Consider the following 14,734-nt stretch of genomic DNA (forward strand, 5'->3'; position numbering starts at 1 on the left):
TCGGAATATTTCCCCGGTGCCGCTCTCTGTAATCAACCGCTCCGTGTTTGGACCAAAGCTGTAATGAGGGCAGGAGCCTCCTGGTTCTTGCGGAAGTAAACTGGCGCCATCAAGTTGGGTGAAGCTGTAGATAATGCAGCTGCGATCAGATAGGTTTCCATGTAGGAAATGTGAAATTGTTCGCTTAAGGCTTAAAGAAGATGCATCAGATTATTTTTGTGTCTGGGTCTGTTCCCCTTAGAGAAGGGGATGCTGAGAGGAATGTACTGAGCGGTGATCATCTGAAAGCCTGTTTGCTGCTAGATGAGGAATTTGGGAACATAGGAAGATAAGTACACTTTTCTTCCATCAATCGTGTTCAACTCATGACTGGTCCCTATTTTCACTTCATCTATCCACTGTGGTTTCATAATACTTTAATATCTTACATCTTATTAACAATAAAAACTTGTACCCAGTTTCAGTATCGGAAACTTTCAGCTGATCCTAAGCTTCAGTAGCAATTTTCAGAAGGTTCCACATTTTTACGAAATTTTGTGTGAAGAAGTGTTTCCTGACGTCACCCTTGAACGGCTTAGCTGAAATTGAATGTTATGTCCTCTTGTTTTGGAATCCCCAAAACAGGGAAAATTGTTTCTCTGTATCTAAACTATCAAGTCCCTTAATCACCTCACATGCCTTAATTCGACAACCTGAACAAAACAAAGGCAGGAACCTGGGTTTTATAAATAGAAGCGTCGAGTACAAAAGCAAGGCATCAATGGAGAATCTTTATAAACATTGAAATAGAAAGAGACTGGAGGCGACAGACATGGACACGGCTGGATGAATGGCCTCCTCCTGTACTATAACCATTCTATGATGCTACGATTCCAACCTACCCCAATTCTTTTAGCCTTTTAGAAACATAGAGGAAGGAGTAGGCCATTCGGCCTTTCGAACCAGCTCCGCCATTCAATATCGTCATGGCTGATTCTCTATCTCAACGCCACACTCTCACTCTGTCCCCATGCCCCTTGATGCCTTTCGAGTTTAGAAATCCATTTCTTTCATAAACATATTCACTGACGTGGCCTCTGTGGTAGAGAATTCCACAGCTTTACCACCATCTGAGTGAAGACGTTTCTCCTCATCTCAGTCCTAAATGGCCTATCCCATATCATGAGATTCTTACCCCTTGTTCTGGACCTCCTAGCAAGGAGAAATATCAACTATACATCCAGTCTGTCCAGCCCTGTCAGAAATGTTTCTGTTTCAATGAGATCCACCCTTATTCTTCTAAACTCTAGTGAATACAGGGCTAGTCGGCCCAATTTTTCCTCATATGACAATCCTGCCATCCCTAGAATCAGTCTGGTGGACTTTTGGTGCACTCCCTCTATGGCAAATATATCTTTTCTTCGGTAAGGAGACCAAAACTGCACGCAATACTACAGGAGTGTCCTCACCAAGGCCCTGCACTGCTGCAGCAAGACATCCTTTCTACTGTGCTCAAGAGACCTTGCAATGAAGGCCAATATACCATGTGCTTTCTTAATTGCTTGCTGGATCTCCGTGCTTGTTTTCAGTGTTTGGTGTACAAGGCCACCCAGGTCCATTTGAACATCAACATTTGCCAATGTATCAACATTGAAATAAAACTCTGCCATTGTGTTTATCCTACCAAAGTGGATAACTTCAACACTTTTCCACCTTATACTGCATCTACCATGTATTTTGTCACTTACTCAACTTCCATAAATCGCCTTAAAGCCTCTTAACATCCTCCTCACCAATCACATTTCGACGAAGTTCATTGTCAGATAACATGGAAATATTACATTTGATTCCCTCATCCAAGTCAATGAAATATATTGTGAAAAAGTGGGACCCAAGCACTGATCCCTGTGGTACCCTACTTGTCACTGTCTGCCATTCCGAAAAATACGCATTTGTTCCTACTCTCTGTTTCCTGTCTGCCAACCAATTCTCAATCCACACCAATATATTACCCCAACGCCATGTGCTTAAATTTTGCACACAGACCTCTTAATTGCACACGAAGTGGTTGATAAAAGCGACGATTCTGGTGGGATTCGAACCCACGCGTGCAAAGCACAATAGATTAGCAGTCCATCGCCTTAACCTCTCGACCACCTCGTCACGCGACTTCGATCTATTAAACCTCCTTCTATGCTTTTTGCATTCATGATCTGTTGGAATAAATGATCCTCTTTCGTACAGGTCCTGAATATTCGGCCAGGTGTCTAAAGATGGAAATGTATTTTCTGTCAATAAAATGCATTTCCACCACATCAGATCAGATGTTGTTGTAAATGGGCTGATGTGAATCGTTTCAACACTTCAACCTGATATCCAACATGTTTCTCCACAGTGTGAAAACCCACCGCGGAAAGACCGGAACATACAAGCATTTGGCAGCAAGAAGAAACCCTTCCCAGCTCACTGCCAGTGCCCGATCACAGCTAAAGTGTGGGAAATGAAAATAAATCTTTGGAGATCTCAGCTCTGCTTGGCCTTTCAGTCAAGATTTTCACTGAGTTCAATCAGCCTCCCACCTGAATCCAGAAATAGACAGTTCCCTTATTTGATGCATTCGGATAATTTCAGAGTCCCATAATACGGAGAAACGTTCTTTAAACCCTGTGTTCATTTTCTTCACGTGTGTTGAGGTGATGCATTCTCTGCAATGACTTCCCGGGTGTTCAAACTTGGTCCTGATTTCCGGAACGGCCACCACCACGAGCGCGAAAAAATACTGCATTAAAATGCTTGCTGGGCTCGTCCTGGAGATGAAAGCGGGACCTCTTGCATTCGAACTCATTGAATAGCCCAAAGCGAGAATCGAAGCCCAAGAACAACGAGCCAACTGCACGATAAACTGCTCTCAATGGATCCTTCCATTGCCAACCACAGTGTATCAACCAAAAGCGAATTCCTGTTAATGCTGGAAATCTTTTAGAATGTATTGGAACCCCCAGGGACGACTCCAACCAGTGGAGAGTTTCCCGCCTCATTTCTATTCACTTCAGTTTTGCGAGTGTTCCTTGATGCCACACTCGGTCAAAAGCTTCTTTGGACTCAAGCGCAGTCACTTGAACCTCAGGTATTAAGTTCAGCTGCTTCCTCCATGTTTGGACCAAGGCTGCAATGAGGTCAGGAGCTGAGTAACCCTGGCAGATACCAAACTGAGCTTCAGTGAGCGGGTTATTGCTGAGTAAGTGCCACTGGATCGCGCTGTCGAAGAAATTTCCACCCACTTTCTTGATCAACGAGAGGAGACTGATCGGGCGGTTTTCGCCGGTTGGGTTTTCCTGTTTTTTGTGGACAAGACATACCTGAGCAATTTTTCTCATTGTCGGGTAGATGCCAGTACTGGAACAGTTTGGCGAGCAGCGAGGCTATTTCTGGAGCACAGGTTTTCAGTGCTGCTGCACGAATGGTGTCAGGGCCCAAAGCCTTTGCAGTTACCCGTGCCTTCAGCCATTTCTTGACTTCACTTGGAGTGAATGGAGCTTGCTGAAGACTGACATCTGTGGTGCAATTCCCCAACTTTGTGCAAAAGCGGAACTGAGGGAATCACATTTGTGGCTCTATGAAACTCACCTGCTAAGCAGTGAAAGGTGACATTATTTATCACAAGCGGGTCCCATTAATTCAGATAAAGGTTTGCTGCAAAAGTAGCCATGACCATGTGCGATACACACACGGTTTTCTGATCTACAGTTAGATCTGCACCCGCTGTGACGCTTACATACCCGTCAGTTGAGAAGCTGGAGGCGCTATCTGGTTGAGGTAATTGAGATGATTAATAGGTTTTAATGTGGAGATACAATTTCATCTTTTGGGGGAATACAGAACAAATGTATGTAACCCTAAACTTAGAGTTAAGACATTTAACGGTGACGTCAGCAAACAATTCACTCAAAGGATGAAAAAGGCGGTTTGAGGACAATTCCAGTGTAGCGATTGGCCGAGAGATTATGACAATGAACTGATGCTTAGTTGGGCTTTGGACCCCATCTTTGTCAAGAAAAAAATCGAAATCTGGAGGGAACTGAAAAGATGTGATGGCTGTCCTTTGTCATTATGGGATCATGTTCTCTAATGTAAGCGGAGGACAGTAGGTGACTGTAAAACTGGTATCCTGGTCGCTGTTTAAATTCTGGCTCGAAGCATCATTTCCGTCAGCTGAAATAGTTCAGTTGGGAGAGCGTTAAACTAATGATCTAAAGGTCACTTGTTCAATACTCTGTTCCGGCAAAGAGTTGCCAGTCGAGACGCCTGAGCATCTCCGGTTTCATGTTTCCCGGTTGCTGAGTGAAGGTGTCTGTCTCTTTTGGGGAGACGCAATCCCATTTCTGAGGGCAGCGGATACTTGCCCTCCCCTCTCTGTGCCCGCTGGTCCACGTTACTGGAATAAAGATCGGTTTAACTTTTAAAAAAATATGAAAAAGCGCTGGGAAACTCATCCCCCATTAAACTATCATAACCAACCTGCAACTCTCAGGTGGTGCAGAGGTCGATAGATCGAACCCATCCTCTGCCATTTATATTGGCACAGCAAAAATTAGTCCCTAGGAAGAAGAAGCATACGAGCTAAAGAGAAAGCATACAATGCGGCGAAGAGCAATGGGAAGCCAAGGGATTGGGAAGCCTACAAAGACCAACAGAGGACAACTAAAAAAGAAATAAGGAGGGAGAAGATTAAATATTAGGGTAAAATAGCCAGTAATATAATAGAAGATTGCACGGGTGTTTTTAGATATATAAAGGGTAAGAGAGAGGCAAAAGTGGACATTGGGCCGCTGGAAAATGGCACTGGAGAAGTAGTAGTGGGGAACAAAGAAATGGCGGAGGAACTGAATAGGTACTTTGCGTCAGTCTTGACGGTGGAAGACACAAGTAACATCCCCAAAGTTCAAGAGAGTCGGGGGGCAGAGGTGAGTATGGTGGCCATTTCCAAGGAGAAGATGCTAGGAAAACTGAAAGGTCTGAAGGTGGATAAATCACCTGGACCAAATGGATTACACCCCAGAGTTCTGAAGGAGATAGCTGAAGAGAAAGTGGAGGCGTCAGTGGTGATCTTTCAGGAATCGCTGGAGTAAGGGAGGGTCCCAGAGGACTGGAAAATCGCTATTGTAACCCCGCTGTTTAAGAAGGGAGTGAGACACAAGCCGATGAGCCTGACTTCGGTTGTTGGTAAGATTTTAGAGTCCGTTATTAAGGATGAGATTTCAGAATACTTGGAAGTACATGGTAAATTAGGGCAAAGTTAGCATGGTTTCATCAAGGGGAGGTCATGCCTGACAAATCTGTTAGAATTCTTTGAGGAGGTAACGAGTAGGTTAGACAAAGGAGAGCCAATGGATGTTATCTACTTGGACTTCCAGAAGGCCTTTGAAAAGGTGCCGCACAGGAGGCTGCTCAGTAAGATTAGAGCTCATGGTGTTAGAGGAAAGGTACTAGCATGGATAGAAGGTTGGCTGTCTGGCAGGAGGCAGAGAGATGGGATAAGGGGGTCCTTCTCAGGATGGCAGCCAGTGATGAGTGGAGTTCCGGAGGGGTCAGTGTTGGGACCACAACTTTTCACTTTATACGCTAATGATCTAGATGATGGAACTGAGGACATTTTGGCAAAGTTTGCAGATGATACAAAGATAGATGGACGGACAGGTCGCATTGAGGAGGCTGGGAGGCTGCAGAATGATTTAGACAGGTTAGGAGAATGGGCAAAGAAGTGGCAGATAGAATACAATGTGGGGAAGTGTGAGGTCATGCACTTTGGTAGGAAGAATAGAGGCATAGCCTATTTTCTAAATGGGGAGAGAATTCAGAAATCTGGAGTGCAAAGGGACTTGGGAGTCCTATTCAAGGATTCTCTTAAGCTTAACTTTCAGGTTGAGTCGGTAGTTAGGAAGGCAAATGCAATGTTGGCATTTATTTCGAGAAGACTAGGTTATAAATGCAGGAATGTGCTGCTGAGGCTTTATAAGGCTCTGGTCAGACCACATTTAGAATATTGTGAGCAATTTTGGGACCCGTATCTCAGGAAGGATGTACTGGCCCTGGAGAGGGTTCAGAGGAGGTTCACGAGAACGATCCCAGGAATGAAAGGTTTAACATATGAGGAACGTTTGAGAACTCTGGGTTTGTACTCGATGGAGGTTATAAGGATGAGGGCGGGTCTGATTGAAACTAACAGAATACTGGAAGGCCTGGATAGAGTGGACGTGGTTAAGATGTTTCCATTAGTGGGAGAGACTAGGACCCGAGGGCACAGCCTCAGAGTAAAGGGAAGACCTTTTAAAACAAAGATGAGGAGAAACGTCTTTAGTCAGAGAGTGGTGAATCTATGGAATTCATTGCCACAGATGGCTGTGGAGGCCAGGTCATTGTGTGTATTTAAGACCGGCATAGATAGGTTCTTGATTGGTAAGGGGACCAAATGTTACCGGGAGAAGGCGGGAGAATGGGGTTGAGAAACTTATCAGCCATGATTGAATGTTGGAACAGATTCGATGGGCCGAATGGCCTAATTTCTGCTCCTATGTCTTATGGTCCTATGGTTATTTCTGGCCCCAGCTGCTAGTTCCTCGATCAACCATTGGAAATGTAAATCCTGAAAAATCCGCCGATTAATCCATTTCATTCATGCTTTGGTTAACATTAATTGGGGGGAGCGGAATTGTAATCTATCACTTCCCTCTCGTTTATTATGCTTTATTCGTGTTTGTATCTGTCAGTGATGAGATCGAGAAGCGAGCTCGTCTCAGTCATGCGGCGGATGGATCTTTTGAGTATGACAAATATTTACCCTTTCCTTTTAAATTCAGATCAGAATGTATCACTGAAACACAGGAAATGCTGCTTAACCTGCTCGAAGAAGGCTTTAATGACTCACTGAAACGATATAATTTGACCTTCCAGTAAGCTTTGTGTGCAGCAGTTTCTGGTGAATTTCCTCAGTCACAGAATCCCACAGAATCACAGTGCAGAGGAGGACCTTCAGCCCATCGCGTCTGTACCGACACGTGAGAAACACCTGACCTACCTACCTCATCCCATTTAGCAGCACTTGGCCCCATAGCCTTGAATGTTGCAACGTGCCAAGTGCTCATCCAGGTACTTTTTAAAGGATGTGAGGCAATCCGCCTCCACCGCCCTCCCAGACAGTGCATTCCAGACCGTCACCATCCTCTGGGTAAAAACGTTTCTCCTCACATCCCCCTAAACCTCCTGCCCCTGACCTTGAAATTATGCCCCCTTGTGACTAGCTCTTCAACTAAGGGGAACAGCTGCTCCCTATCCACTCTGCCCATCAGGTCGCCCCTCTGTCTTCTCTGCTCCTTGGAAAACAACCCAAGTCTATATAACCTCTCATCATAACTTAAATGTTTCATCCCAGGCAACATCCTGGTGAATCTCCTCTGCACCCCCTCCAGTGCAACCACATCCTTCCTATAATGTGGCGACCAGAACTGCACACAGTACTCCAGCTGTTGCCTCAATAAGGTTCTATACAACTTAAACATGACCTCCCTTCTTTTGTAATCTATGCCTCGATTGATAAAGGCAAGAGTCCCAAATGCCTTTTTCACCACCCCACTAACCTGCCCCTCTGCCTTCAGAGATCTATGGAAACACAGGCCAAGGTCCCTTTGTTCCTCAGAGCCTCACAATGTCTTACCATGCATTCAATACTTCCTTGTCAAATTACTCCTTCCAAAGTGTATCACCTCACACTTTTCAGGGTTAAATCCCATCTGCCACTTATGTGCCCATTTGACCATCCCGTTTATATCTTCCTGTAGCCCAAGCCACTCAACCTCACTGTTAACCACTCGGCCAATCTTTGTGCCATCCGCAAATTTACTAATCCAGGATGTAACTCTCAAATTGGACACTTCACGTCGCTCAGACCTTACACTCTGAACACCTTCGTGTGAGGAACAGGTCGGGCGGGAATTGGGTCTTTGCTGATTTGAGAAAACAGAGCAATGCAGCAATGACAAAAACAGAATTACCTGGAAAAACTCAGCAGGTCTGGCAGCATCGGTGGAAATATGGCTGTGAAAGCGGGTTTTAGTAAACACCTTGTCAAACACCAGGAGAGAAATGGAAGGCAATGAAGGTGAGCAGGGCGGAAGAGAAGAGCTCCTCACCCCCCGGCGGCTTGGGGAAGGATAAGACTGAGATACAGGAACAGGTGCTGAAAAAAGGAAAATCACATCGAGTGTTTTAAAGCAGTGACGATGAATGTGGAACTCAGAACCATTTGTACCGAATGCAATGGATTTAGTGGCCTAGCAGTTAGCACAGAAGGTTCAGGATGGCCGAGCGGTCTAAGGCGCTGCGTTCAGGTCGCAGTCTCCTCTGGAGGCGTGGGTTCGAATCCCACTCCTGACACTAATTTTCCTTCAGCAACTTCCAAACCCGAGGCCTCCAGCACTTGGAAGGAAAAGGGCAGCAGATGCATGAGAACACCACCAGCAGCAAGCTCCCCTCCGAGCCACAAACCATCCTGACTTGGAACTGGATCGCCGTCCCTTCACTGTCGCTGGGGCAAAACCCTGGAACCCCTTCCCTAACAGCTCTGTGGGTGTACCGACTCCACATGGACTGTAGCGGTTCAAGATGGCAGCTGATCACCAGCTTCTCAAGGACAATTTCGGTTGGGTAATAAATGCTGGCCGAGCCATCGACGCCCACATCCCGTGAAAGAATAAAACAAAAGCTCTTGGTCACCGGAACACAGCTCATTTCACTGATCGATTTCAGCAACAGCTCCGAGATTTAATAAAACGCTTCAAAGGAGCTTTATCAAGCAACATTCGACATCGAGTCACATATTTGGACAACTGAACAAAACCTTCGTAAAACTGATAGATTTTAAGGGGACGTTAATGGGGAGATTGAACTGGGGACGTTTCTAGAAGGAATTGCAGAGCTAAAGGCTCAGACAGCTGAAGACGTGGCCGCTAATGATGAAACAATGAAAAGTGTAAATGAGCAAGAGGACAGAGATAGATTTAGAAAGAGAAAGGGAGATGTCTGGGAATGGAACTGGAACTCCAGTTCAGCCAATGAGAAATCTCCACCTCAACCACTAATGTTCAGAGCCCCTCATTCCATGTGTCCAGTTGGAAGCCTGTCTGAAGGAACATGCAGTCTGGCAGAGCGCCTGTGATAATCCTCCACTGTCTGATCTAAAGCTGTAACAGGAGCTGTTCATTACAGCTGTCTAAACCGCGATGGCCTTGATATTCAGTGGTGCAGATTCACATCATCATTTGAAATCTTTCTGAAAGCTGAGCAGACTGACTCTGGTCAGCATATTTAAAGGTTTTTGTTTTGTCCTGCAATAACCCTCAGGGCAGGAAAGGCAGCTCATTGTCCTTTGGTACAAAAGCAAAATACTGCGGATGCTGGAAATCTGAAACAACGCCAGAAAATGCTGCAATTGCTCAGCACATCTGGTAGCATCTGTGGAGAGTGAAACAGATTCACGTTTCAGGTCTTTTTGGTGCAAGTTCGCGCCCTGAAATTTAAACTGTTTCACTCTTCACAAATACTACCAGATCTGCGAAGGGTTTCTAGCAATTCCTTGCGGGTAATTGAGCATCGTTAGGTTCTGTGGCTTAATTGGTTAAAACACCTGCCGAGTAAACAGGAGATCCTGGGTCCAAATCCCAGCAGAACCTGACTTCGTTGGATTTCATCTGGGCAGTTGGGCGCTTGCTTTATAACAGGGCCAAATTTGGAATTTAAGGTTAAAATGGTCTCTCCTTTTACAGTGGACTATCTGCAAAGGCTTTAACAATGACAGGTTTTCCTTTCTGCGACCGTCGAAGAAGAGATCTTGTGGGAGTTACCACACACAATGAGAAACTCTCCCCAGTGTGCCGCTACTGGAAGAGCTGGGCTCTATTCTATTTAACAATTGATGCTCGAAACACGAACACCGAGATTTTGAAAGGACAGGGGGAACATCACTGGGTTAGAATTCAAACATCATCCTGGGAAATAAGAGGAAGAGAGATCAAAGCAGATTACTGTATGAACGTTGGAACAAGCAGTTTCTAAATCCTGTTTTCCGGGAACTCACTGAATATCTGTGACTAACCTGTTTCCCACTCCGGTTAAAATACTGAATATTCTGCAATTACATCGGGGCGGAAATTTGGTTTATAATTCATTTGTGAACAAAAGTATCAAGTGTTTAGGTGTTGTTAAGCTGGCAGCGCGTAACAATTTCAAGGAGTTATCCTCATGACCTGGTCATCACGTTCCAATTAACTTTAATCTTTCCCAAAGTGGGATACTAGGTATCACTCCAGGAAAATCCCAAAGCATTTAGGATGGATGCACAATAAAAAATCAGGACTTTCAAAACACCTTAACCACCCACAATTCCTTCAAATGAAACGTGTTCACTGTTGCATTGGACCCAGAAACCGCTCTCAGCATTAATCTCAGTGAAGCAGAGTGTGACCGTGTTGTGTCTGTCAGTGTGGAGGTGACCAGTTCGGGGTCACTATCCGCCGCTTCCAGCCGAGACTAAGGCACGATACAAGGGGGATGTTTACCCCGAACTTCGGAAGATATTGTGAGTCGGGAAAAGGGACAAATCAAAAGGAACCAAAGAATAAATCCCAGGGCCCAGATTGGAGAATCTGTAGATTCCCTTTGGGAAAGTGAACCGGAGCAGAATGAAGGGTGAACATTCCCACTGCCCAGAAGCGGTGAAGACACAGCTCAGTCAGCCCGGCCCCCTCCATTCTCACGCTGGAACATTCCTCACATGGAAATTGTTTAACCCAGTGAAATAAATCCTTACAGCCGATAATTTATACAACTGATTGAAGGAATGTCGAGCGTGGTTACCGAGTGACGGTGAAAAGTTTAACATTTGTTCCGTTCAACCAAACTGCGATGAAATGTGAACATTTTTTTTCTCATTTTAACAATAATTTGAAGGGTCAGGATAAAAATGTTCAGTGTTTGTGAGAGTGGGGTCTGGGTGAGCAGCTGGTGAGTGCGACAGGGCCAGTGATGGATGCAGGAAGCTCCCGTCAGTGAGTGTGTGTCTGATGGGGCTGAGTGATTGACAACTGGTGGTTGTTGGTGTTTCCATAAATCATGGAAATTCCCTCCAACAGTTTTTATTTCTTCATTTGATTGTAAACAACTTGAAATAAAGGGAATAAGTGCAGGAACTTTTTTGGTCTGTATTTCAGCTGCCATTTTCCAGTGGTTAAATTTTCCTCTAAAAATCCACTGGATTTTCCGACTTTGACTTGAGTCATAGAAACATAGAAACTAGGAGCAGGAGTAGGCCATTCGGCCTTTCGAGCCTGCTCCGCCATTCATTATGATCATGGCTGATCATCCAACTCAATAGCCTGCTCCCGCTTTCTCTCCATACCCTCTCATCTCTTTCGCCCCAAGAGCTATATCTAACTCCTTCTTGAAAGCATGCAATGTTTTTGTCTCAACTGCTTTCTGTGGTAACAAATTCCACAGGCTCACCACTCTCCTCATCTCAGTCTCCTCATATGTCAGTCCTGCCATCCCAGGAATCAGTTGGGTAAACCTTTGTTGCACTTCCTCTATAGCAAGTTTAGCCTTCCTCAGATAAGGAGACCAAAACTGCACACAATATTCCAGATGTAGTCTCACCAAGGCCCTGTACCATTGCAGCAAGACATCCCTGTTCCTGCACTCGAATCCTCTGGCTATGAAGGCCAACATACCATTTGCCTTCTTTACTACCTGCTGCACCTGCATGGTTACCTTCAGCGACTGGTGTACAAGGACACCCAGATCTCGTTGCACATTCCCCTCTCTCAATTTATAGCCATTCAGATAATAATGTGCCTTCCTGTTTTTGCTACCAAAATGGATAACCACACATTTATCCACATTATACTGCATCTGCCATGCATTTCCCACTCAGTCAGCTTGTCCAAATCACACTGAAGCATCTCTGCATACTCCTCACAGCTCAGCCTCCCACCCAGTTTTATATCATCTGCAAATTTGGAGATATTACGTTTAATTCCCTCATCTAAATCATTAATATATATTGTGAATAACTGGGGTCCCAGCAATAATCCCTGCGGTACCCCACTAGTCACTGCCTGCTATTCGGAAAAAGACCCATTTATTCCCACTCTTTGTGCCCTGTCTGCCAAACTACTTTCTATCCATCTCAATACACTGCCCCCAATCCCATGTGCTTTAATTTTATACGCCAACCTCTTACGTGGGACTTTGTGGAAAGCCTTCTGAAAGTCCAAATACACCACATCCACTGGCTCCCCCTCATCACCTCTACTAGTTACTTCCTCGAAAGATTCCAGTAGATTTGTCAAGCATGATTTCCCTTTCATAAATCCATGCTGACTCTGTCCGATTCTGCCACTGTTTTCCATGTGCTCAGCTATTAAATCTTTTATAATGGACTCTAGAATTTCCCCCACAACCGACATAAGGCTGACTGGTCTATAATTCCCGGTTTTCTCTCTGCCTCTCTTTTTAAATAGTGGGGTTACATTAGCTACCCTCCAATCTGTAGGAACTGTTCTAGAGTCTATGGAATCTCGGAAGATGACCACCAATGTATCCACTATTTCCAGGGCCACTTTCTTAAATACTCTAGGATGAAGATGATCAGGCCATGGGGATTTATTGGCCTTCAATCCCATCAATTTCCCAAACACCATTTTCCAACTAATACTGATTTAATTCAGTTCCTCCCTCTCACTAACCCCGTGTTCCCCAACATTTCTGGTACGTTATTAATGTCCTCCTTTGTGAAGACAGAACTAAAGTATTTATTTAGTTGGTCAGGCATTTCTTTGTTCCCCATTATAAATTCCCCTGTTTCTGACTGTAAAAGACCCACAATTATCTTCACCAATCTTTTTCTCTTCACACACCTATAGAAACGTTTACAGTCGGTTTTTATGTTCCCTGCAAGCTTACACTCGTACTCTGTTTTCCCCTTCTTAATCATTCCCTTGGTCCTCTATTGCTGAATTCTAAACTGCTCCAAATCCTCAGGTCTGTTGTTTTTTTCTGGCCAATTGTATGCCTCTTCCTTGGATCTAATACTATCTCTAGTTTCCTTTGTAAGCCATGGTTTGGCCACCTTTCCTGTTTTACTTTTGCGCCAGACAGCAATAAACAATTGTTACAGTTCACCCATGCGCTCTTTGAATGATTGCCATCGCCTACCCACCACCATCCCTTTAAGTAATGTTTCCCAATCCATCATAGCCAACTCACACCTCATACCATCGTAGTTTCCTTTATTAAGATTCAGGACCCAAGTCTCAGAATTAACTACATCACTCTCCATCTTGATGAAGAATTCTATCACATTATGGTTGCTCATCCCCAAGGGGCCTCGCACAACTAGATTGCCAATTATTCCTTTCTCATTACACAATACCCAGTCGAGGATGGCCTGTTCTCTCGTTGGTTCCTCAATGTATTGGTTCAGAAAAACATCCCGTATACACTCCAGGAATTCGTCCTCTACTGTCCTGCTCCCACAGGATCTGTTCAGTATTTTTAATTCTGTTTTACCTTGTATCCTCTCTTTCCACAGAATGCCGACAGTGAAATTGCTCATACTTCCCGCCGTTGTTCTCTATGAAGCAGGTATTGTCTGCACGGTCTAATGGAGAAAAGCTCAGAGGGCTGTGCAAGAGGGTTTCTTTCAAGTTTTAGGCCTCTTTTGGTCCATTAGCAGCAACCGGATGTCTGCAGAGGAACTCGGAATGCCGAGCCCCTCTTCTCAGGATGGACTTAATAAGGGGACAAAATGTAGGTTAAAGAGAGAATAAAAGGCCTGGGGATTTGGGCTGAGATTGCCGGAGCTTGTCGGAATAACACAAATTGGTGGAGTAATGTGACATTCGCGGAATACGAGCTTGGGAGATTATCCAGTCCGTGCTGGGGGACTGCGGGGAAGGAAGTTGTTTTGTCTGCCCATCCCAGCCGAATGTTGGTTGTGAAGTGACGGTCAGACCCCGAGGGGAGGGTGAAAGTCTTTCACCGAGTTTGAAGTTTGTATATCAGATCTTGGAGGTGTCGTTGCAGTGTTCCCAGGAAGCGGGGGTCTCATTCTTCGAGTAAAAAGCTTACATGGAGGACCGGTTTCTCAGTAAAAAACAAAACTGGAGATGTGGGACGTTAGAATCTGCTCGGCTCCAATTCACATTGATTCATTTAGTGTCCTGGAATAAACAAGTGGTTTGTAGCTGTCCATTACCAAAAGAAATAGAATTCAGAAGATTCTGGCCAGTACCTTCACTATTTCCACTATTACATCCCGCAGAATCTTCAGCTACATCTCATAAAGTCCTAGAGACTTAGCAACATTAAGCACAGGCAGTCCTTCTGGTACCTCTTCTTTAACAAGGGTTATATGTAAAAGAACACATTTGCAAATTGTCGGTGGAGAAAGTGAGCACTTTTATTGAAGAGGGTTAAAGGGGAAGAGGCAACCCTTTGTGATAAAGAAGTAGGTTTAGCAGAAATAAAAGTAGCAATAAGTGGAATGATGGGGGCAGGTTGTTATGGACTGATCACAGAATTTCATAGAGTATCAGAGGGACCTTGGTTTAAATGTCCATCGATCCCTGAAGGGAGCAGCACCGGTAGGTAAGAAGGCATATAGGATACTTGCCTTTATTAGCCGAGGCATAGAATATAAGAGCAG

The 14,734-nt window shown here is 44.8% G+C and overlaps 2 protein-coding genes and 2 non-coding genes across 4 annotated transcripts in view; 2 read left to right on the top strand and 2 right to left on the bottom strand.

The window, feature by feature from the left end:
* LOC144670280 (histone H2B 1.1-like) overlaps positions 1-14,734 on the bottom strand; it is a 495,251-nt gene that overhangs the window by 309,820 nt on the left and 170,697 nt on the right. The window lies entirely within an intron of this gene.
* Positions 1-14,734, top strand: part of LOC144670308 (histone H2B-like) — a 518,579-nt gene that overhangs the window by 141,236 nt on the left and 362,609 nt on the right. The window lies entirely within an intron of this gene.
* On the bottom strand, positions 2,061-2,139 carry trnas-gcu (transfer RNA serine (anticodon GCU)). The gene has a single exon. It is a non-coding gene; the product is annotated as a tRNA-Ser (tRNA).
* Positions 8,326-8,409, top strand: trnal-cag (transfer RNA leucine (anticodon CAG)). The gene has a single exon. It is a non-coding gene; the product is annotated as a tRNA-Leu (tRNA).

This window comes from Cetorhinus maximus, chromosome 31 (assembly GCF_964194155.1).
Source record: "Cetorhinus maximus chromosome 31, sCetMax3.hap1.1, whole genome shotgun sequence".
Lineage (NCBI taxonomy): Eukaryota > Metazoa > Chordata > Chondrichthyes > Lamniformes > Cetorhinidae > Cetorhinus > Cetorhinus maximus.